Raw genomic sequence first — 23,039 nt, 5'->3', positions numbered from 1 at the left:
AAAATCTTTAATTCTTACATGCATTCCCAAACATGAACCCCCTCCCACCTCCCTCCCCATAACATCTTTCTGGGTCATCCCCATGCACCAGCCCCAAGCATGCTGCATCCTGCGTCAGACATAGACTGGCGATTCAATTCACATGATAGTATACATAACCAGTCCATTCTAAAGGAGATCAGTCCTGGGTGTTCACTGGAAGGACTGATGCTAAAGCTGAAACTCCAATATTTTGGCCACCTCATGCAAAGAGTTGACTCATTGGAAAAGACTCTGATGCTGGGAGGGATTGGGGGCAGGAGGAGAAGGGGACAACAGAGGATGAAATGGCTGGATGGCATCACCGACTCAATGGACATGAGTTTGGGTGAACTCCTGGAGTTGGTGATAGACAGGGAGGCCTGGCGTGCTGCAATTCATGGGGTTGCAAAGAGTCGGACATGACTGAGTGACTGAACTGAACTGATTCTAGCTATAGGAGGTTAATTTCAGGTGAAACTTAAGAGAATATGGCCCAGAGGAAAGAGCACAGGGGACTGCGGATATGACCCCCCTGGCCTGGGTGCTCTGGAACCCTGAGAAGAGATACAGCACCCTCCCCAGTGGGGTCCAGCCGGCCTGGGCCCTGGGATTGGCCCTCCTCTCTCCCCAGTGTGGGCTACAGATGAGGCGGCCCTGAGTTAGCCGGGTGAATTGTTAACACTCTCTCCAGCTCTGGTGTCAGAAGGAGAAGCTGACCGTGACAGGACGCTGGGGTCACTGCTCAGCCATCTGGACAGCTGCCTTCATCTGCAGGTCATGGAATAAACGCCAGGGCCCCTGAGGGTACTCACAGCCTGAGGCCCCTGGCGAGCGCCGTGAGAAAAGGCTGCAGGGTGGTGTGTGATCTGCCCGAAGGAAAGGTGCCTGAATCCACGCCATGTGCTCAGGAGCCAGCGCGAGAGTGAGGATGAGGCTGGGAGTGGAGCCCCAGGCCTGACTCCATGCCATGGGGAGCACTTAATCCCCGTGGCCGGACTGTCTCCACCAGCTCCTCTCCAAGTCCTGCCCGCCCTGGTTCTGACCTGGCCCCGGGCACAGCGCTCACTGGGAGCTCCACCCCAGACAGCCCTCCCAGGTCCTTTGCTGCACAGAAGGCCTCTCGGGCTGCACACTCAAGAACCTCTGCCACCCCCTCCATTCATGGCAGCTCAAATTTCTGGGGCAACGCCAAACCACAAAGCCATCAGGGAGCGGAACTAGCATGTTCCAACGAAGAGGCACTGTTCTAGATGGAAAACAATGCTCGCACACGTGAAGGAACTTGCCTAAGGTCATAGCCTCCTGAGCGGAACTGAGATTTAAGTTCAGTTCTACATGGTTCCAAAGTCTGAGACTGGCCAGGGTATAGAAAGGAGCCCACGAGTTCCTTCAACGGCCCAGAGGCTCAGGGGTAAGAGACAAGGAGACACGGAAGCTGGCTTCCCAGGCTCCAGGGTGAAGCTTCGCCCACAGGCCTTAGTGGGGCTCCCAGCTCTAAGCCCCAGGCCCAGCCACACTGGTCCAGCGCGCTCCTGCCCGAGGGTCTCCCGAGCCCTCTCCAGGCACAACAGCTGGATGCGCAGCCTATCAGTATCAACAGAAGACTCCTGTTGTCTCCTCAGGGCCTCCGTGTGCTCACACCCAACATCTAAGGAAAAGAACTTGGGTTTGCAGGGTCCCGCTCCCAGCACCCTGTGAGTGAGAGCCGGCCACGAGGCAACCAGCCTGGGAGGTGGTGACTTTCCAGACTGAGCAAGGGGTGGGGTGAGGGGTCAGGCTGGGAGACCTGGTTTCCGGAGGGCAGCCCACTGCGGCCGCTGCAGGTAGCCTCCAGCCAAAGCCTGCACAGGAGGCTCCGAAGAAACAGGCTGGGGCCACAGTGAGTCCCTGGAGTCCTAACGAAGCAGGCATCTGAGGTAACCGGCTGCTTGTCAGGGAGAGGAGAGGCCCCGGTTTGGTCCCTGTGTTTAGGAAGAGCAGAGAAGCCGAGTCACCAGCAAGAGCCCTTGCTCTGCGAATCCCAAGGCTGGGCTGGGTGTGGGAGCATGTGCTGAGGGCAACTGGGGGCACAGGGCAGGACTGCTGCTAAAGCAGGAAGAAACTTGGAGTTCACCGACATGCACTCCAAGTCCAGAAGTTGCCTGGTTAAGCCCTTTTATGCCCCCCTGTGACCTCCGGTTGCCACTGCCTAATTCTGATTTCTCCCCTTTCACAGCTGCTCTGGTCTTTCACGTTAAGCCCATGCCAACCCCAGTGTCAAAAAGTGAGGGGAAGGGCACACACTTGGGCACCATCCCCTGCCTCTGGGGCCCCCAGAAGGAAGGCCAGTCTTCCAGGGCTGCCTGGATGGTGCTGGCTTGCCAGGGAGGGCTCGGGGACCAGTGTGGGACAGTCCGTACGCGTCCTGTCCTCATGGAGCTTCCAGTCCAAAGACAAAGGCACAGGGGTGACAAACTCCAGGATGGGAATTGCAGGTGCCGTGAGGGGGGGCAGAGGACAAAAGGGAGAAGCAGCCCGGCCATTAGGAGCACGGAGAGAGGGGCTTCCCTGCTGGCCTGGTGGCCAACTCCATGCGCCCAGCACAGGAGGCCCAGCTTCAATCACTGCTCAGAGAACTAAGATCCCACGTGCAGCAAGAAGCCTGAAGATCCTGTGTGCCACGCCACAACTCAGACCTGGCGCTCAGGCGTGTCCGACTCTTTGCCACCCCATGGACTGCAGCCCGCCAGGCCCATCTCCATGGGATTCTCCAGGCAAGAATACTGGAGTGGCTTGCCATGCCGTCCTCCAGGGGATCTTTCCAACCCAGGGATCGAATCTAGGTCTCCCGCATTGCAGGTGGATTCTTTACCGTCTGAGCCACCAGGGAAGTCCAAGACCCAGCACAGCCAAATAAATAAAAAAATATTAAATACACGAACACAGCAAGAAGAAATGGGGGAGAGTGTTGGAGAGGAAAGTACGAGGGGCCCAGTTACAATGGGCTTTGAAAGGATTAGGATTTATTATTAATCTAATGGGCAGCTTTAAGGGAGGGATGTGTCATGACCTGATTTATATTTTAAAACGGGCCCTTGGAGCAAAGTTTTAAAAACCAACAGTACCAAGAGTTGAGAGAGGATGCAGACTGTCAAGAACACTCAGTCACCACTGGTGAGAAAATGAATTGGTACAATGCTTGGAAGGCGAATCTGGCATTACTTAAAAAACACAGACATGAATAGTATTTTTTTTTTTGAAGAAAAATTTAAGAACATCTTTCTCACAGAAAATATGGCATGGGAACACAAATGAGAGATAAGAAAGTTCCCCCATTTGTCCTGGGCTAATTTATTTTGTGATGTCCCATGTGAGAAGACATTCTGAGCAACTGTAGTCTTCCTCTGGTTCGGGTGGAAATGAAGTTTCTCACCCAAAGACTGGATATTTGGAATCAATGAATTATAAAACTGGTGAGTCCCGCTGCTTGTCCTGTGAAGCTGATTTAGAAGTTTAAGCTCATGGGCCTCCCTGGAGTCCAGTAGCTACGACTTTGCCTTCCATTGCAGGCGGTGTGCGGATCCCTGGTTGGGGAGCTGAGATCCCATATGCTTCAAGGTCAAAAAAACCGAAACAAAAAACAGACAAACTATTGTCATAAATTCAATAAAGACTTAAAAAATGGTCCACATCAAGAAATAAATAAATAAAGCTTAAGGCGAACCCTGACAACTGTTTCGTTTTCCCCTAAAATCCTGCCCCTACTTGGGGCAGTCTGTCTCTTCCAGTGAGGTTTAATTCACAAACAATAAGATGCAGACGCCTTTCAATGGGAAGCTTGATGCCTGCGTGTGCGTGTGTGTAAGTGCCCAGAATAAGACATGGAGCGTTTCTACACACACCCATCCCCCTCCCCGCCCAGGGAGCTCTCCCGTGCCCTTCCTGGTCATCATCCACCGCTCTCCCTTTCTGCCGAGTCCTGCCTAAGTGCCCAGAATAAGACATGGAGCATTTCCACACACACGCATCCCCCTCCCCGCCCAGGGAGCTCTCCCGTGCCCTTCCTGGTCATCATCCGCCGCTCCACCTTTCTGCTGAGTCCTGCCGTCACACACTAGGTTGACTTGATTCTTGAACTTCATATAAACACTTCTGCCCGGCTGGCTTCTTTTGCTCAACACACTGTTTTAGAGATTCATCCATGTTGTATGTATCAGTAGTTTATTCTTATCCATGTTTGGACAGTGAGTTGTTTGCAATTTTTGGTTGCTATGAGTAAAACTGCCCTGACCTTTCTGTATAAGTCATTTTGTGGATACATACTCTCACTTCTCTGGGGTAAATACCTGGGAGTGGAATTACAGGGTCATAGGGTACATACACCAGTATGTTTAACTTCACCAGAAATGATCAAATAGTTTTCCAGAGTGGCTGAAGCATAAGTTTCCACCAGTAATGAACGACAGTATCGTTTGTTTCATGGCCCGAGTATCTTCTATCTTTTAAATTTTAGTTATCCTTGTGGGTACGTAGTAAACTCTGGTATTTCTACAACCAGATACACGTGAACATATGTACCAAGAGACATACATGAATGCTTAAGGCAGCACTGGCTAATAACTGGAAACTGCCCACAACCCAAACGCCCATCAGAATAGGATGGATAAATTGTGGTCCATCCATATGGTAAACATGAGTGAATCAGAAATAAACAGGGAAGAATATGACCAAAAGATTATTCTGCTGAGCAAAACGAATAAGTCAGGGATACTTACAGTGTGAATTCGTGAAAAGTTCAAAAGTACGCAACACTGAGCAGTAAATTGTTTAAGCCTTTTGACAAAGATGATAAAACAACAGATAAAATCAGGGAAACACTGTAAAATTCAGGGAGTTTCCCTGCAGAGGAAGAAGACAGGTAAGATAAGCAGGGCCTACAAAGAAGAAAGAAGAAGGGCCTATCGGGACTTTAGAAGTACTGGGAATGTATTACTCTTTAATCCAAGTAGGAAGAACAGACTATTTTAAATTTTTATTCTTTAAGGAATGTATACGATACATGCTATTCTGAATGTGCGATGCGTTTCATTATAAAAGCTAATTTATTTTTTGTAGGTTAAAACGTTTTTCACTAAGGGACTACTCTGGTTGCTGCAGAGGACTAGCAGGGGACCAGAGAGGAGCTACTCGAACATCCCAGGCAATGGAGGTGCTGAGTGGTGGGATGTATTCTGAAGGATTGAACTGATGGGATAGATGGAGGGTGGTGGGGGTGCCATTCATTCATACAGAAAAGTCAGGAAAGAAATGGATTTGGATGAGAGAAAAGGGAAAAAACCAACAAGAGTTCTGTTTGCTGCTGCTGCTAAGTCGCTTCAGTCATGTCCAACTCTGCAACCCCATAGACAGCAGCTCACCAGGCTCTGCTGTCCCTGGGATTCTCCAGGCAAGAACACTGGAGTGGGTTGCCATTTCCTTCTCTGATGCGTGAAAGTGAAAAGTGAAAGGGAAGTCGCTCAGTCGTGTCTGACTCTTCGAGACCCCATGGACTGCAGCCCACCAGGCTCCTCTGTCCGTGGGATTTTCCAGGCAAGAGTACTGGAGTGGGGTGCCATTGCCTTCTCCGAGAGCTGTGTTTACAACAGGTTAAATCTGAGATGCTCTTTAAATATCCGTGTGGAAATGGCAACAGGCAGCAGGACGCAGATGTCTGAAGCTCATGGATGAATGAGGCCAGAGCTGAAGTGACACAGCGAGAGTCATCAGGGCACAGTTCATTTTTAAAACTACAGGAGCAGAAGGCATTGTCGAGGGAAGTCCTGACACAGGTAAGAGAAGGCTGTTGACAGTGACCTTCGCAACGGCTGACCCAGAGCATGGAGGGGTGAACGGCTGACTAGGCGAGAGACGGCCAACACGCAGGGGAAGAGGTGCAACATCTTTCGCTATCAGGGAAACATGTCTCGAAACCGCAGTCGGGTCTTCCCTGGCGGCTCAGCAGTGAAGGTTCCGGCTGTCATCGCAGGAGACATGGGTTCGATCCCTGGGCCAGGAAGATTCCCCATGTCATGGAGCAGCTAAACCAGGTACCAGAACTGTGAAGCTGGGCTTTGGAGCCTGGGAACTGCAACTACTGAGCCTGTGTGCCACAACTACTGAAGCCCGGGAACCTAGAGCCCACATTCTGCAACAAGAGAAGCCTCGAAATGAGACTCCTGTGCACTGCAACTAGAGAGCAGACCCCGCTCTTTGCAGTTAGAGAACAGTCCATGCAACAACAAAGACCCAGCACAGCCAATAAATAAAAGTAAAAAAAAAAAAATTTAAGTAGAATAGTTTAAAAAAATCCCACCAGATACCACCCACTAGGGCGGCTATAACCAAAAAAAGGCAGATAATAACAAGTATTAGTGAAGATATGGAGAAACTGTAACTTTCATACATTGCTGGCGAGAATGTGAAAGGGTGCAGCCAGTTTGGAAAACAGTCTGGCAGTCATAAGGCTGAACTCAGAGTTACCATACGACTCAGCAATTCCAATCTTAGGTCTATAATTCAAGAGAAATGAACATGTATATCCACATAAAAACACATACACAAATGATTATGGAAAGAACTCAAGGCTCCATCAACTGATGAGTAAACTGTCCAATATCCATACAATGGAATCTTAGCCAAACACAGCACTGATACAGGCTACACGCACGGACCTTGAAAAGATGGTGCTAAGTGAAAGCAGCCCAACACAGAAGCCCACCTATGACGCGATTCCATTTACGGGACACGTCCAGAATAAAGTTGGTTAGTGATTGCCCAGGGTCAGGGGTTAGAGGAGGTGCAGAGTGGCTGCGAATGGGATGATGAAATGTTCCACAATGGTTTGTGGCCTAAGCTTGCACAACCATGTGACTAGACTAAAACCAGCTCACTTGTACACTTGAAATGGGTGAACCTGATGTGAGTTACATCTCAATAAAGGTGTTACCAAAAACTGGGCATGGGGGAAAGCGGAATGCGAGTTACAGAATGCTTGTATACTGATGGGGATGGCTCAGTAGGGGGAGAAGCTAATGCTGCAGGAAAGAGGTTAATGGAGAAGCAAAGTCCTGAGCAGCAGGAAAGGGGCAGCCAGTCCCCCAGGGTCAGGGCTTACCAGCCTAGCAGGAGGCGAAGCGGGCCCGGGCTCAGGCACGGGGAGTGATGCACCTTTACAGCTGGGGTCGGAGATTTACAGAGATAGATGAGAAGCAATCCTCTGAGAGAGGAGAGGAATGGGGATTTGGTGGGAGGCAAGGCAATGCTAGGCTCATCCAAGAGGGCTGTGGTCGCAAAGTTAGCAAATCTGGTGATACAGTTTAATGATAAATGCCCCGAAAGGCTCAAGATGCTGAGGCTGAACAGAGGAACTGGTGACCAGAATCCAGAAGGTCAGGGGCAACCTTGAGGAACGGCTGGTCTCCCCTAGAGCCTTCTACCCAGCAGGGGATGCAAGCCTGAACAACTACACCAATACAAAGACCCAAGGGAAGCCAAGGGAGGCCCTGGCCAGCTTGCAGGTGGAAGAAAGGAAAAGCAGGCATACGGAACTGAGCAGCAAAGCCAGCCCCAAAGGAGAACAGTGGGAACCGGGTTTTGGAGGCGAGTGCGGTTTTAGGGCCAGTCTCTGGTCCATTCCCAGGAGACGAGCCATCGCATTAACCTAATGAAGCACAGGATAGCACAGCCTCAAACCAGCGCAGCTGAACACAATCTTCTTGGCAGGCAGAGAAAAGAAACGTCAAAATAAGGAGCAGAGGCTGGGGGGAGGGAGGCTGCTTGAAGCTGGAGGGGGTGGAGAGAAGGAAAGAAAATCCCAGCCCAATACTCTGATAAAGCTCGCTCTTTCCACCCAGACACACGGTCTAAGGATGTGTCCCAGAGCCTCAAGGAAAGACATCAAGCCACATATTAGTACTCACATGTGTGATGCTTTCTGAACATTCACAGGCACAGCCTCTCATTCGGTATTCATAGAAGTCCCAAGACAGCCGAACGAGGTCAGCCAGGCGGCGAGGGACGGAGCTTTAACGCCATCCCAGGGCTGACGGCTCCAAGGCCAGGGCTCCCTCCACAGGCTCTCACGGCCTTCCTCACAGAGAGGCTTTTCCCACTTACTGGGGTACAATCATCAAAGCGCTCCCTGTGTCCCAGAACCTGGCCACCGAGCAATCCAGCACACTGCCTGCCTCCTGGGTGTGGCAACAGCAGATGCCCAGGGGTGGGGGTGGGGGATCAGTCAAGATGCGGAGGGAGGGACCCGACAGCCCACCTTCCCACTGAACTGGAGCCCACGTCCTTGATCTGAGAACTGCTGGCTTGACCTCTGCATGACTGACTGCCTGAACTCATCCATTGCAACACACTGGCACCAGCCTCTGGCATACACCCCTCAGTTATCCTAGTGACTCAGGGCCCCTTGCCCCCCAGTTACAACCCCTCCGGCAGCGTCTGCTTCAGGAGCCTGTCTGACTGCAGGACACCTCACTCTGACTGGATGTCCAGTCTGAGATCTCAGCTCCAGGACTGCTGACGCTGTCCAAAGTTGGCAGTCAGGAAACCAGAAAGCAAGAGCTAACACAGCTCTTCCAGCCTGTCTAACTTTCCAATAAGCTCGGGAGAAATAAACCATCAGTCTTTATTGCTAGAGGATCGACAGTGCACCCTAAGAAACAGGCTCCAAGGGAGGGATGCTGAGCCCTGGGGTCTCGGCGCTGCACCCCACCTGCCCTTAAATAAGTCCCTCCGTGGTATGTTGGTCCTGTGGCAGGACAAGGTCCAGGGTTTTGTTATACGGATCTACAGTAGGCAGGAAGCGGTCTGGAAAAACAATAGTATCTCGATAGCAAGGCAAAGCTAGACAGAAACAATTGAGGACAGGCCAGAATATAGCGCAAGGAATAAACAAGTTATTTAAAGAACAGAACCACTTGTACGGCCAAGGCCAGGGTGGTTCCTGTTAAGCCCCTGTGCCCACTGACCAGTCTCTCCAGGCTTCAGGCGACTCCTTATTTGCATTTTGTCTGGTAGTCGCTTAACACCCGAGTGTAACCCTTTACCCTGAAGCATCTGGGCTCATGTTACTCTTTGTTTTCTCTCTACTAGTTTTCCTTCAGTTCTTTTTCCTTTTCCTGCCTTGTTGGATTGACACATTATCCCTACTCCCACCACTTCTTTCCCTCCTGGGTTGGAAATTATATCCCTCTTCTTTCCTCTTTTAGTGGCTATCTTAAATTGCTGGCATAATACACTTTCCAAACGAGGTCTAAGGTTTTCAGTAGTACTGTTCTATTTAACAAGGCAGAAACCTGATGTGATTTAAGAACGGTATTCCGTTTCTTACTCTACCTTGCTAATGTGGTCAACAATTTTAGTTTTCCTTCTTTAAAATTAAAAAAACAAACTAGACACAGAATCCCTGTTTGTGTGTTTTGCCATCTGTGGCCGACACTGTTGGTTGCCTACCAGCAGCCACTCCCACTTCCTTCCTGCCAACAGTCCTGATTTGGCTCAGGCGGCAAAGAACCCAGTCCCAGAAGACAAGGCAAGCCTGGACAGGCAACCACAGTAAGCCTGTTCCCTTTTACCAGGAACTGGTGTAGGGATGAACCAGCTCAGGCCAATCAGACATAAGGAGGTATCTGCTGAGGCCTTCTTGGAAAGATTCTTCTTCCCAAAAAAGAGGCACATTAGAAAGCTTCCTTTTTCTTAGCATCCCCCTGCTTGGGAAGTTATAGGGTGACAATATGCTACCCGGAGCTGTAGCAGCCATCTCTCAGCCATGAGGAGAAAGATCTTAAACCCTTAAGATGGCAGAGCAGAACAATGGAATGACCCAGGGTTTTTCTTATCAGTATTAGACCACTGCCCCAACCCTGGAACTCCCTAACTCCACACTGCTCATCATAAGCTTAGTCAATATTTTCTGGAGTCACTGTGGGTGACTGAATTATCTCAATATACATTCCATAGTTAAATTTATCAACATACTCTGTCAATTTCTGCACTCAGTGTTAGTGCTAGCGATCTTCTCCTTCCTCGAGTTTTCTTCTTACCAAAGTATACCTTTGGTAGTTCTTCTGGTCACGATCTACAACTGATAAAACTGTCTTAGCTGCGGAGGGAGGTGGGAGGGAGGTTCAAAAGGGAGGGGATATACGTACACCTATGGCTGATTCATGTTGAGGTTTGACAGAAAACGACAAAATTCTGTAAAGCAATTATCCTTCAATTAAAAAATAAATTCTTAAAAACTGTCTCAGCAGGTCCAGAAATATCTTTATTTCACCTCGCTCTCGAATGAGCTGAATATAGGATTCTAGCTTCCTTAAGACAGTCTTCTGCCACCTCTGGCATTTACTGTTGGTGAAATGTTGTCTGTGTGTCTAACTGTCATCTCTTTGAATTCTTTTATTTCTCCGGTAGTCCCCCCACCTTGTGGCTTTTAATATCTTCCCTTTGTCCTTTTGGCTGCACCACGTGGCTTGCAGGGTCTTAAGTTGCCCAACCAGGGAGGGAACCCACAGTGGGAGTCGCCCACAGTGGACATGCAGATCCTAACACAGGACCGCCAGTGAGTTCCCATGTTTCCCTTTTATTCTTTTTTGTGGGAAGGGTAATAAGTTACTCCCTTTATTCTTATCTGCAGTTTCACTGTATTATATCTAGGTATTTATTCTGTTTGGTTAGAGAAGGAAATGGCAACCCACTCCAGTGTTCTTGCCTGGAGAGTCCCGTGGACAGGGGAGCCTGGTGGGCTGCTGTCCATGGGGTTGCACAGAGTCAGACACAACTGAAGCGACTTAGCATGCATGCCTTGGAGAAGGAAATGGCAACCCACTCCAGCGTTCTTGCCTGGAGAGTCTCGTGGACAGGGGAGCCTGGTGGGCTGCCGTCTATGCAGTCGCAGAGTCGGACATGACTAAAGCAACTTAGCAGCAGCAGCAGCATTCTGTTTGGTATTCATGCAGTTACTTCAGTTTTGGAATTCTCAGTCATTACCCCTTCAAATGTTTTTCTGCCATTTCCTTGATTCGTATCTGGAATTCCTACTAGACTTGTACTAAAGCCTGTCACTCTGTTCTCCATGTCTATCCTGCATTCTAAATTAATTCCTCAGCATGAGTGTCCAATTCATGATTTCTATGTGTCCAGGCTATAGTTCTCCATCTTCTCAAGTTCTAATTACACTATTTTTCAATGCTAGAATTTTTAAAATTTTCATATTCACCTATTGTTTTATGACTCCCCCTTTTTTCTTTAATGAGTTTCTTGTTGCCCTAATCTCTTTGATGATCCTTAACTTATTTCTATTGAAGATATTTTCTGATTACTCTGTTATTTTCATTTCTAGGGTAAATTTTTCTTTGTTTCCATTCTTTTTTCTTATTAGTTTTCCTCACTTTTCTTTTAGAGGCTGACCCAAACATGGCCACCATCTTTGTGATGTTTTAAAGTTTTTATTTATTTAATTATTTTGGCTGCACCGCATGCAGGATCTTAATCCCTGAATAGGGATTGAACCTGTGTCTCCTGCAGTGGAAGCACAGACTCCTGACCACTGGACCACCAGGGAATTCCCTCCTCACGTTTCTGAGTATACAAGCTCATCCCTCCACCATCTAGGGGTTTTCACCTTTGCCTCCCCAGGTCCTTTGGATCTCCTCATCTAGAATTACATCTTGCAGCACTAGCTCAGCTTGGATCCGGCTGACCCTGGGTGTGCCTAGGTAAGCATCTTCATGATAAGCCACAGCCCCAGGAAACGGGTGACACCACCAGTTTCCCAGGCCCCGGGTTCCAGCAGTGTGCCCAGCTCTAATTCCATGCTTTGTGTTGAGCACTTCAGAGCTGTGACCCCAGATTTCCAGTCGCTTCTGCCTACATCCAGACTCAGAGACCAGCAGGGCTGCAGCTTCTGCCCTGCTCTCCCCTGTGTGTTCTCACTCCACTTCTCATTACAGGGATGTTTATCATTTTATGTGGGAGGGAGGGGGAGTACATGGCTATGTTTTCAGCATTTTGTCTTTTTTACGTATCACTGCTGTGTGTTTAGAGTATACATTTACAGTGCCATCTTGACTGGATGAGCTGGATTAAATTGTTCGTACCAAGGAACTAGGACTCCCTGCCGATACCAGTCTCCCAAGAAGGCATATCAAACCATCTCTAATGGGATTCACAGAACTCCAGCCAGGACGCTGAGGGAAGTTGACTGAGACAGCCTGGGGTAAGCTGACCAAAAGTTCCAGTTAAAACTGCTCTCCCATCCCCGCCCCATCTTCTTCCCAGTCCACCGTGGGCTGGCTGCAGGGGTGGGCAGACACGCAGTCCCATGCCTTCAGCCCCTCTTCGACACCACTTCAGCACCTCCCAGTCTTTTACCTGGCCAGGGAAACTTGCATACTGGCCACATGGATACTCTTGATGAAAGGCCCATCTGACTCCCTTCAAGACCCCAACCCCCTGCAGCAGGCCCAGCCTTTAGTCTCAATTACATCAGGACAGCAGTGAATTAAGGAGCCAAATTCTAGTCCAGGCTATCATCAGGCAGCTAGACCCTTTTTCTTTCCAGGTCAAGGTTCTTGAACAATCAGAGGAAGGCTCTCCCACACCCCCCTCTCCTTCCTCTGTGATTATTTCCTGTTTGTTTCCTGCTACCACCACTCTGACTTCCAAGCCACTGTGACGTACCTTCTTCACTCAGACCCTTCAACTGCTTGTTTTTTTCCAGCAGCTAATGGATTCTGAAGGTTCCGCCCTCAGCTCTTTCCCTCCTTTGCCTCTCTATGCGCCCCTTCCAAATAGGAGCCTGCCCTCCTACCCGAGACTCCAGACCTACGTTCTCAATCGCCTCTTTAGCCGTGTGGCATTTCAGACTTAAACACATCACCTTCCTGCATTCAAAAGCATATGACATGGACACAGCACTCTCATTCACACGGCCAAGGTCAGGCTCACAGAGCATCCAGAGACTCCCTAAACCAGGCCACCCTCCCAAGCCTCATCTCTCATCATGCCCATTCCTCTAGGGTTATGAGCTAATTTGGACCATATGCCAAATCTAGCCCACATTTATTAAGGTCCTACACAAAACCTAAAAAGACACGGACATGTTATTTAATTCATTACTTAGCATTGGCCTTTGAATGGCAGGCATCAAAAAATATTTGTCCATAGAGGGGAGAGATAATTTCGAAGTTTGGGATTAATATATACACACTACTGTGTATAAAACAGAGAATCAAGAATCTGTACAGGAAAAGACTTCCTGGAAAAGAGGGAATATATGTATAACAAAAACACTTTGCCCTACACCTGAAACTAACACGACATTTTAAATCAACTAGACTCCAATATAAAATAAACATTTAAAAAAACTTGTTCAACTGAATATCATCTCTCTATACAAGCCCAGGGTTGTAAGAAGCAGAATAAATAGGGTAATAAAAAACGTTTTGAAACCACTTTCATAAATCATTGTGTAAATGTGCAAAGGGAAATGATAGTCAGCCCCCACTCTTTCAGCTGTGACATTCTAGAAATGAAAGCTTTCTCTGACTTCTTACAGACCACCAGGAAACATGAGACCTCAGGCACAAACCAGATTTCACAAGTCAGAGGCAAGGAGAAAGTGAGTGTATAAAAGCTAAGGGAGCTGCCTGGGTGGTAGGAACGGTCGAGGCAGCCCACTCCTCAGTTTCCGCCAGCAGACACCAGGGCTGCTAGGACGCGCCTCTCTCTGGTCCGCCCTCAAGCACCACAGGCTGCTGGCTAAGTTCTCTCAAGCTGGGACTTGTCAGATCTCACGACTGCCCACCCCAGCTCAGAGTCCTTCCCAGTCAAGCCTTCCAAAATGGGAAAAAAAAAAAAAAAAGGGCACCTAAAAAACTTGGCTTCAGATTCTGGTTTTGCCACCTGTCAGCTATGAACCATTTAACCTTTCTGATCTGTGCCCTTTTCTGTAACATGGCGATACTGCGTATCTTGCAGGGTTTCTGTGAGGATGAGAGCCAGAAAACCTCCAGCTCAGTGCCCGCGCTCCCAGGCTGGGCAAGTGGGGGGCCACAGTTCGGTCAGCCCCAGGCCCAGTGTGGCCCTGGAGAGGCATCGCGGGTCCCTCAGCGCCCTCAGCCCCACCCCAGCCCCTGCCTCCCAGGCCAGGTCTTGCTCCAGAGCTCCCTTCTGTGCTGAAGCAAAGGCACCGCCTGCCCAACCTCCGACCCCACAGCGGCAGCTTCTGGGGGGGCAGGGTGGGCAGCAGAGGCCTGAGGTCTCAGAGCCAGTCTGCCCCGCGGACCTTCGCCCCCAGGCCGCGCAGTAAGGAGCGCTGTGTCCATCCTGCGGCAGAGCCTGTGGGTCACAGAGCCTGTCACCTGCTGCCTGACTTCATCACACGTTCAGAACATAAGCCTGCCCTAAGCTGGTCCCTTTTTTTTTCCAGCCGTGCTGTGTGGAATGTGGGATCTTAGTTTCCCCAACCAGGGATCAAATTCGTACCCACTGCATTGGAAGCTTGGGGTCTTAACCACTAGACCACCAGGGAAGTCTCTAAGCTGGTTCTAAACAGCTCACAGAGGTCCGTCCCAAACTTGGCCACCTCTGTGACTCTCTAGACACACGTTGGCAGCAAGATTCTACTAAAGACAAAGTTAATAAGAGGGTTTCTTCACAGGGCTGAAAGCCTCTGACATTAAGAGGAGCAGGAGGTGGATTTCTTGGACAGCTCAGCGTCAAGACAGAGCTGCCAGCGCAGGAGGCATGGGCTTCATCCCTGGCTGGGGAAGACCCTGAATGCTGTGTGGCGGTCTCCCCACCAAAGAGAGAGGGGCAGGAGGCAGGTGGGGACCGTGAAGGTAAGGGATGGGGAGAGAGGGGCAGGAGACAGGAGACCCTGAAGGTAAGGGAGGGGAGAGAGGGGCAGGAGGCAGGAGACCCTGAAGGTAAGGGATGGGGAGAGAGGGGCAGGAGACAGGAGGAGACCCTGAAGGTAAGGGGCGGGGAGAGAGGGGCAGGAGGCAGGAGACCCTGAAGGTAAGGGACGGGGAGAGAGGGGCAGGAGACAGGAGGAGACCCTGAAGGTAAGGGAGGGCAGAGAGGGGCAGGAGGCAGGAGACCCTGAAGGTAAGGGAGGGGAGAGAGGGGCAGGAGGCAGGCGGGGGCCCTGAAGGTAAGGGAGGGGAGAGAGGGGTAGGAGGCAGGAGACCCTGAAGGTAAGGGAGGGGAGAGATCTCTGAGGACTTCAGGAGGCAGAGGGAGTGGGGTGAGTAAACGGAGCCTGGGGCAAGTCAGAGGAGTCTGGAGAACCTGCAGTCTAGACCTTATTGCTCAACTCTGCCTCCCAAGGGCAATTAAACGTGACCGCACCGCCTACAGGGCCAGGGGACAAGGGCACTTAGAGTCTGCTCTGACTGCCTTTAAAGATAAGGTTCGAAGCGCCAGGTGGCTCGGCTTTTCATCACAGTTTACAATTCAGGCCTCAGTCATGCCACAGATGTAATGAAGAGCCGCAGAGAAGCTGCCGGGCCCTCCTTTTCCTTCTGCACCTTGTCTGGGTGTCCAGGGGACGTTTCAGCTCTCAAGAGCAAAGCAGAGGATGCATTCGTTCAACAGGCATCTCTTGCACGCCGAGTGGCAGGCGGCACAGAGAGCCCAGCCCTCGCTCTCCTGAGCAGCCGCATCACTGACCCTGAAGCAGAGCTCCTTCTCTGGCCTCGCAGCTCCTTCAAGGAGCAGAGCAATGGGAATCCCGTTCTGAGGATTCCCACCTCCACCCAGGGCTCCCCCTAGGACAGCTGCCCTTCCAAGGGTACCCCAAGGGCAGCCAACCCTAGAGACCAGCTGCTGGCCGCTGAAGAGGACGCAGCTAGGGGTGGCCTACCCTAGAGGACTTAGGGGGCATAACTGGAGCAATGCCCACGGGCGTGGTGGGCAGAGCCAAGGGCTTCCAGAAGGAAGGGGTGAGCCAGATCCTCAGCTCCCAGACCCTGGGGAGAAGGACAATGCTTCTCATACAGCTCATGCTCATGAAAGACAGCACTCTGCTCTTCTCAGGAACATGGGTTAATCCAATCCTTCTCATCGCCAGTTCCCCCAAACACACACACACCCTCTGCCCTGGGGTGGGTGGGCAGGTGTAGGTTTGATAGATGGTTTAGAAGAGAGGCTCATGGCATTCCATTGCCCCTGCCAGAACCGAGTGAACAGGAAGAGCAGCAGACAGTTTCTCTAGGTAACCAACCTCCATCCCCTCAGTGTGTGCACCCGCAGGGCAGGGGACCAGCCAGGGAACGCCTGGCCCTCTGCACCTGGACAGCTTCCTGGAGCACTCCTGGCAAGGATGTGCAGACTGAGAGGGAGGCTCCAGAGACTGGGCGCAAAGGGCAAACGTTCTCTCCCTGATTTCCAACCAGCCCTCTGAGATGGCACCCCAGGAATCCTGCATCTGATCACTGCTGCCCTCACCACTGGGGAAGGGACAGGACTGGTGCTTTTGTTTCCCCGACCACCCTGCTCTGCCCCCTCCCCAGCCTGCACCGGGAACAGTGCTCCGGACAGGGCTCTCCGCCCGGCACTGGAAGCCTGGGGAGGCTGGCCACCTGAAGACACTGATGGAGAAGGCCTGAACTAGGGTCTACACAAGTCCTGCCAGTGCACACCCAGTGAAGGGAGAAGCTGTGTTTCTAGAAGCTTCCAGGCCACCATCTCCATGACTCCCAATTCCAGCCAGGCCTTGGCCCATGCTCAAGAGCTGAAGGATTCAACTTAAAATTCTAGCGTCTACCCCTGTATCCTTTGTGGGATGGTGGGGGGAGGAGAGAATGCTGGAAAAGAGGTCCTAACCTAAAGGACCAGCACCGTGACCCTGCAGGAGAGGAGCCCAGGAGGCAGGGCAACTGATGCTTTGCAGGCAAGGCAGGCCGCAGGACTGGGGTCTGTGTCGTCACAGCACACGCACGATTCAGCAGGACTGCAGCCCCTCAGCAGCCAGAGGGCAGACGCCAGCTCCTCCTGGGGGCACACTGGCACAGACCTGGCCCACAGCTCTGATCCGTGGGACCAGCTCCAGCCCCCAGGAACGCTCACAGAGCTCCTGGGATGTGACAGTCCAGAAGCAATGCTTCCAGGAAAATAGCAGCCCCAGCTCCGGGGTTCTCCAGCCCCTCAGCCCAGGGGGTAGGTAAGGAACGTACTCTCCGCTCGGGCCAGCATCATACTTGAAGGTGTGAGTGATAACAGGGCTGTGTCCTCTGCCCCAGGACGGCGCCAACCTCCTCCCCTTGGTCGGGAATACCCTCGGGATACCCTGGTTGGAACCTTTCAATCCTCACGGCCCAGCCAAGCCACCCAGGTGGGATGTCTGCCGAGCCGCTGGAACCAGGCAACATCATGAAGCGGACGGCCAGGGCTGCAGGACAGAGGCCTACTTTGTTGGCTACAAATTTCTCTCAACGGCTCCAGCTTCGGCAGGGGAGGGCCAGTGGGCTGTAGACAACCTCCCGCATTCTATCCATCCTGTCCCCACATTTCCTTATCAGGTGGCGGTTTCTTTTGATTTTGTTGTGGCTTCATCTCAATACCGGGCATGAAATGGGACCACCTCGCATGCCAGTGGGCAGCAGTGTGGGGTGCAGAGGCCCGTCTGGGCACCACTCACATTCCAGGCAGGAGGCAGGCCAGCAACGCTGATCTCCTTTATCAAGACTAGATGACTTCCAAGTGTTCTCTGTTGTTTTTTAAACCAGAACAATCTTTCGCCCAACTCACCTGGAAACTTTCACCAACCAGGCCAACTTATCAGTTTCTGTTCTTGCTGCCCAGTGGGAAGAAGGAGCCAGGTGGTGAGACATGTGTAACTCTTGCCAAGACCAGATGCTGGAGGAGCCACCAGCCCTCTGCAGTGGCTCATGGGCTAAGCTGGGGCCTGAGCGCTGTGTCAAGAGAATGCCTTCCTGTTACAAGGCTTATTTAGGATAAATGAGGCGGCACTGTTACAGGTACAGCCCTGTCGGTGCCAATTCCCTGGGGGACCTTGGGAAGGAGCCACATTCCCTCACAGTCAACCCTAAAGGAAATCAACCCTGAATATTCACTGGAAAGGACTGAGGCTGAAGCCGAAGCTCCAATGCTTTGGCCACCTGATGCGAAGAGCCGACTCACTGGAAAAGACTCTGGTGCTGGGAAAGGCTGAAGGCAAAAGAAGGCAGAGGGTGAAATGGTTAGGTAGCATCACCGACTCAACGGACAGGATTTTGAGCAAACTCTGGGAGACAGTGAAGGACAGGGGAGACTGGGATGCTCTAGTCTCTGGGGTTGCAAAGAGTCAGACACAACGTAGCAACTGAATAACAACGAGAAGAGATGACCCACCTGGTCTGGGGAGGCCTCAAGGCAGGACAAGCACCAGGGCTCCTCAGACAGGGAGACAGGTCAGCGCTAGACCAGAAAGTCTGGAAGAAAGGCATGCAGTGGTGCGCTCCACGCTAGGGGAGCGTATCTCCAGTGGGGGGAGTACCCCGAGAACCCAGGCAACAAACCAGGAGCCTGTCCCTTGTGAGCCAGACTGCTTTTATTCTTCATGCACCTTATCTTCAGCTCCCTTTCATTCTCCTTTTACATTTATTAGTGTCTTTGGAAAGGTCAGCCTGTGACAGCTATGTTAATGAAAGCCCAAAGGAGACGTCTGCATCCACGCCTGGACCAGATTAAAGGGAGTGATGTGTCTCTCTCCCCCGGGACTGGAGGTGCAGAGAAGCCCGGCGTGGGCCCCTCGCTCAGCCTGCGTCCTCCGGAGTCACCTTTCCAGCAGAAGGGAGAGCTGTGCGATCCAGTCAGAGGCCCTGAGCTCGCACCCTGCCCAGTGCCACAGAGGCGCTCCCAGCGCCAACACCCCCAGACGCGCGCCTGCCCTGCGCCTGGACTAACCCTGGGCTCACCCACAGTCAGCTCCGGGGCAGAGAGCAGGTGGCTGGTGAACTTCTGAGGCCAGCGCACACCTGCTCCCTTCCTCCCTGGCTCTGGCTAAGCCACCGTCCTTGTCACTGAGGAGCTGATAATACGCTGTGAGTGACTCAGGCAGGACCCCTGCGGGGAAAGAGCCCCAAGGTTGCTAGGCAGGTAATCCGCTTTACCACTCCAGCCAAGTGGCAACGTCAGCTGCCTGAGGACTACAAAGGCAGCCTTCCCCTCGCCCTGCCTCGGCCTCTTGCCCTGGGGTGAGGGGAGCCTGGCTGGGGAGCAAGGAGCCCTCTGTAGCCCCATCTGCAGAGTGGCTGGCCCTCCCGGACTTGGCCTGAGCTATACACTCCCTGCTAAGACAATAACTGTCGTGACATCCTGATGTTGCTGGTCAGGATGCCCAGCAATCATGGACATCATGACATTGCTGGTGTCAACTCTGGGGAGCATGGAGAGGAGAATAGGGAGACCGGGGTCCACCATGAGAGTCCCAAGGGAGGGATACCTCTTGACTGGCTTAATTACCTGCCCAGGGGTTATGAGGGGCTGGTCAACACGATGGTGCCTGTCTGGAGCTTGGGTTGTAGGGGTGACTGGGGTTGTGAAGAGGGAGGGCCCAGGGCCTCCTCCCAAGCCTCTTGCCTGGTGAGACGAGGCAGCCCCACTTCAACACATTAGTGGGTTTAGTCCAGTGGACTCTGGACTTCAGTTCCAGGACTGGCTCTATCTGAAAGTTGGCGAGTCTGAGCAATCAAACCTTTCTGGTACTCAGGTCCTCCATCTGTAAAACAGGCATGACGATGCCTGCTGCCCTGCTTACCTCACAGTCACTGTCAAGATGCAGTGAGTGATGACCGTAAGCTGCAAGGTACTACCTACCCGAGGCACCACTGGGGCCCAGCATCACAGAGGGGAGGGGGCAGGGGTGAGTGCAGACACCATGGCTCTGCCCGCGGGAGCAGGAGGCCTGGCCCAGGCTGGCCTATCTCTGAGAACAGGGGCCCAGGCAGAAACAGGCGGGCCAGAGCGCCTGTGGGAGCCAGGCACGTGGGGCAGATGGAGCGCGCTGGCCAGGCTGGGTTAGCAGACAGCCCAGGAGAGTAGCCGTTCTGCTAGGTTTGTGGTGGGCTCACCCTGTGGGGTTTTGTCTGCTTTGTTTCTGACCGTAGCACACGGCTTGCAGGATCTCAGTTCCCCATCAGGGACTGCACTGGGCCCCCAGCACTGAAAGTGTGGCATCCTAACCACTGGAGCGCCAGGGAATCCCCACAGAGCTCCTTTCACAACATGCCACTCTTGGCTCTGCCAGGCTGAGTCAAACCTCCGTACCCCCACAAATTGGAAGTGGCAGGCAAACTGAGGCCAAAATTGTCTCTGTACCTGAAACCGGCACCGCTGTCCTGAGCATCGTCTTCTAAGGGGGAAGACAGGGTGGGCACGACCCTGTCCAGTGGGAAGTACCCCACTCACCCCAGGAAGCGCAGCGGCCCTGGAGCTACGTCCTCACCAGGGTCTCAGCAGGAAACATACAGGAGGGTGGGCACTTCAGAAGCCAAGATGACAGGGCAGGCGGGAGAGGATGGGGGCAGCTCCGGGGCACGGGCCAAGGGAGCTGGCTGAACACGCAGAGTGAACGACCCCCGCAGCCCAGACAGAGGCCTGCGTAACACCATCCACCACGCGGATGTCCCTGGGCCACCATGAGGAAGGGACTACTTGCCATGAGCCGCCTGTGTCTGCTCTTTATCTTGCAGTCCAGGGGATGCAGGACCTCCGTGGATGGGCAGCCAGGGCACGGGGGTTATGGCGGGGAGCTCCTCCCATAAAGACGCCATTCCTGTTGGAAAAAGCCTCCATCTGCAAGTCAGACAGACAGCCTGGGTTCCTGGACTCTGCTTCTACCTAGTGGTTTGAGATCTTAGGCAAATTTCTCAACTCCCACTTCCCGATCTATAAATGGAGTGACTGTGACTCTGAAGTCCCATTCTACATTCCAGCGTTCAGTTTTTAACAAGGTGAGTGAATAAATGGCAACGAATCCTTGTAAGTTTGCCTGCGGTGTGATTCTGACACGCACACTTAGCTCTGCTCATCGCCTCGATACATGATGCCCTTAGAATGGACGACAACCCCACCTTCCTTCGGGGAATCATTTCTCCCCAAACTTCCATCTCTGTGCCCATCCCCAAACTTCCATCTCTGTGCCCAATCAGAGCACCAAACGCAGCCAGCCAGCTTCCCTGGTGGCTCTGATGGAGAATCTGCCTGCAGCGCGGGAGACCTGGGTTCAGTCCCTGGGTCGGGAAGATCCCCTGGAGGAGGGCATGGCAACCCACTCCAGTATTCTTGCCTGGAGAATCCCACGGACAGATGGGCCTGGCGGGCTACAATCCATGGGGTTGCAAAGAGTCGGACACAACTCAGGAACTAAGCACAGCACAGTTCTTGATCCAGGGCTGGGTGAGGGCCCCAATCCCAAGGGAACCCAGGAGTCCCGCGGCAGTCCTGGGATGGGGCGCTGAGAAGGCGGAGGCCTGCACTGCTGGCAGGCACCTCCTACCACGTGGGGGGCGAGGAAGGTGTCAAGACGGAGAAGGGCAGGGTGAGGCGGCTGTTGTTTGAGCTCTTCCCTTCCCTGCATGTGGCCAGCCGTTCCCTCAGGTATGAGTCAACCGGCTCCCTTTTATCAAAGCACCTTTAGAGCTGGCTTTCAGCTGCTGTGATTGAAGAAGTCCAACTGATACAATCTTGCACACGTGTACAACTATTTTCCATTTCATTTAAAAGAACTTTTAAAAACCACTACAGTATCACTTGCCACATAGTGCAAAAGGGCTGCCCTGAACCTGGGCCTGAAACCCTGCCCTCGCTAGGTCCGTCCAGCTCAGGGGCCCTCAGGCATAGAGTGATTCTGGGCTTCCCAGTGGTGGCTCTGAGAACTCCCTGGCCAGGAGCCACACCCTTCTCCGGCCAGGGGCACTGCCCAGATGCACAGACGGTGGGAGAGCCACTGATGTATGTAGTCTTTCTGGGTGGCCTGGGGTCAGGACTGCTCACAGCCAGAGTCCCCCAACCACGAGCAAGACTCTGGAGGGGAGGGTGCTGCTCGCTGGGCCCTGAACCAGCTGAAGTGGTCAGGGCAAGAGAAGACCACCCTGGACATGGACTGCAATGGGGAGTCAGGACCATAGGCTCCATTCTTTGTCTGGCAATGGATTTAGGGGAAGACACCCTTTCCAAATCTGTTTCTCAACCTGTTAAGAGTCATGTCTGACTTTTCTAAATGCGGCCAGACACTGCCCTGAATTCTACCCATCTATCCCACTCATTTCTAGCAGCCACCCCTCTGATGAGATACCTTACATGTACTCAACAGTACCTCAAACTCACCCTACTCACAATGCCAAACTCACCTACACTCTAAGCCCCCAAAACCTGAACTTCTCTCTGTATTCCCAGTGTCAGCAAAGGGACAACATCCATCCAACCCTGAAACCTGGGAGTCATTTATGCCCCTTCCTTCCTTTAACCTCCTTCAGCCAACCTATTACAAAGTCCATCGGAGGTTTCCCACCTAAATCTCTCCCTTTTCTACTTTTCTCCACGTCTGCCACTCTTTCTCTATCCAAGAACTGCCATCTTCCACCTACAGTAGCCCCTGAACTGCTAGAGCCCCAGATCTACTCAAGAGACCTCCCTCCCACCAATTCATTCTCCACAGACAGGCCAAATGATCTTCCCAAACGCAAGTTCCATCAGGTCCCCATTTCCACTCCTCTCAGAGAAAGAACCAGACCTCCCAAAGCTCTGGGGTAAAGGCGGGGCTCCCTCAAGACCCCACGGCCTGGCTGGTAGAGCCAGGGGTAACCCTGAGGCCAACATCAATCAGGCAGGTCTAGGAGCGGCTGCTCAGTCCAGAACCCTGGCTGCCTCCCGGGTTCTCCCACCCCCAGGCTGACTCGGAACTGGCTCAGCCTTCTAGGACTGACCCCTCCCCCAGAGCAGGCTTCATCTGACCCCAGATGGGAAAGGGAGCTGGAGGCCAG

At 52.4% G+C, this 23,039-nt stretch overlaps 1 protein-coding gene across 7 annotated transcripts in view; it reads right to left on the bottom strand.

The window, feature by feature from the left end:
* ST3GAL2 (ST3 beta-galactoside alpha-2,3-sialyltransferase 2) overlaps positions 1-23,039 on the bottom strand; it is a 48,748-nt gene that overhangs the window by 15,764 nt on the left and 9,945 nt on the right. Inside the window, exons 2-3 of one of the 7 annotated variants that reach the window (XM_060398221.1) lie at positions 17,803-17,966; positions 834-3,611 (exon numbers count right to left, since the gene is read on the bottom strand). The exons of 3 other annotated variants lie outside the window; for them this stretch is intronic. The gene's annotated coding sequence lies outside the window, so the exon portion shown is untranslated. Of the gene's footprint in view, positions 1-833; positions 8,545-17,802; positions 17,967-23,039 lie in introns of those variants that run through there. 3 more of the 7 variants (XM_060398224.1, XM_060398222.1, XM_042231455.2) reach the window with 3 other exon arrangements.

The sequence above is a fragment of the Ovis aries genome, chromosome 14 (assembly GCF_016772045.2).
Source record: "Ovis aries strain OAR_USU_Benz2616 breed Rambouillet chromosome 14, ARS-UI_Ramb_v3.0, whole genome shotgun sequence".
Taxonomy (NCBI): domain Eukaryota; kingdom Metazoa; phylum Chordata; class Mammalia; order Artiodactyla; family Bovidae; genus Ovis; species Ovis aries.
The sequence above is the reverse complement of the archived record's forward strand: the minus strand, read 5'-3'. Positions and strand labels throughout refer to the sequence as shown.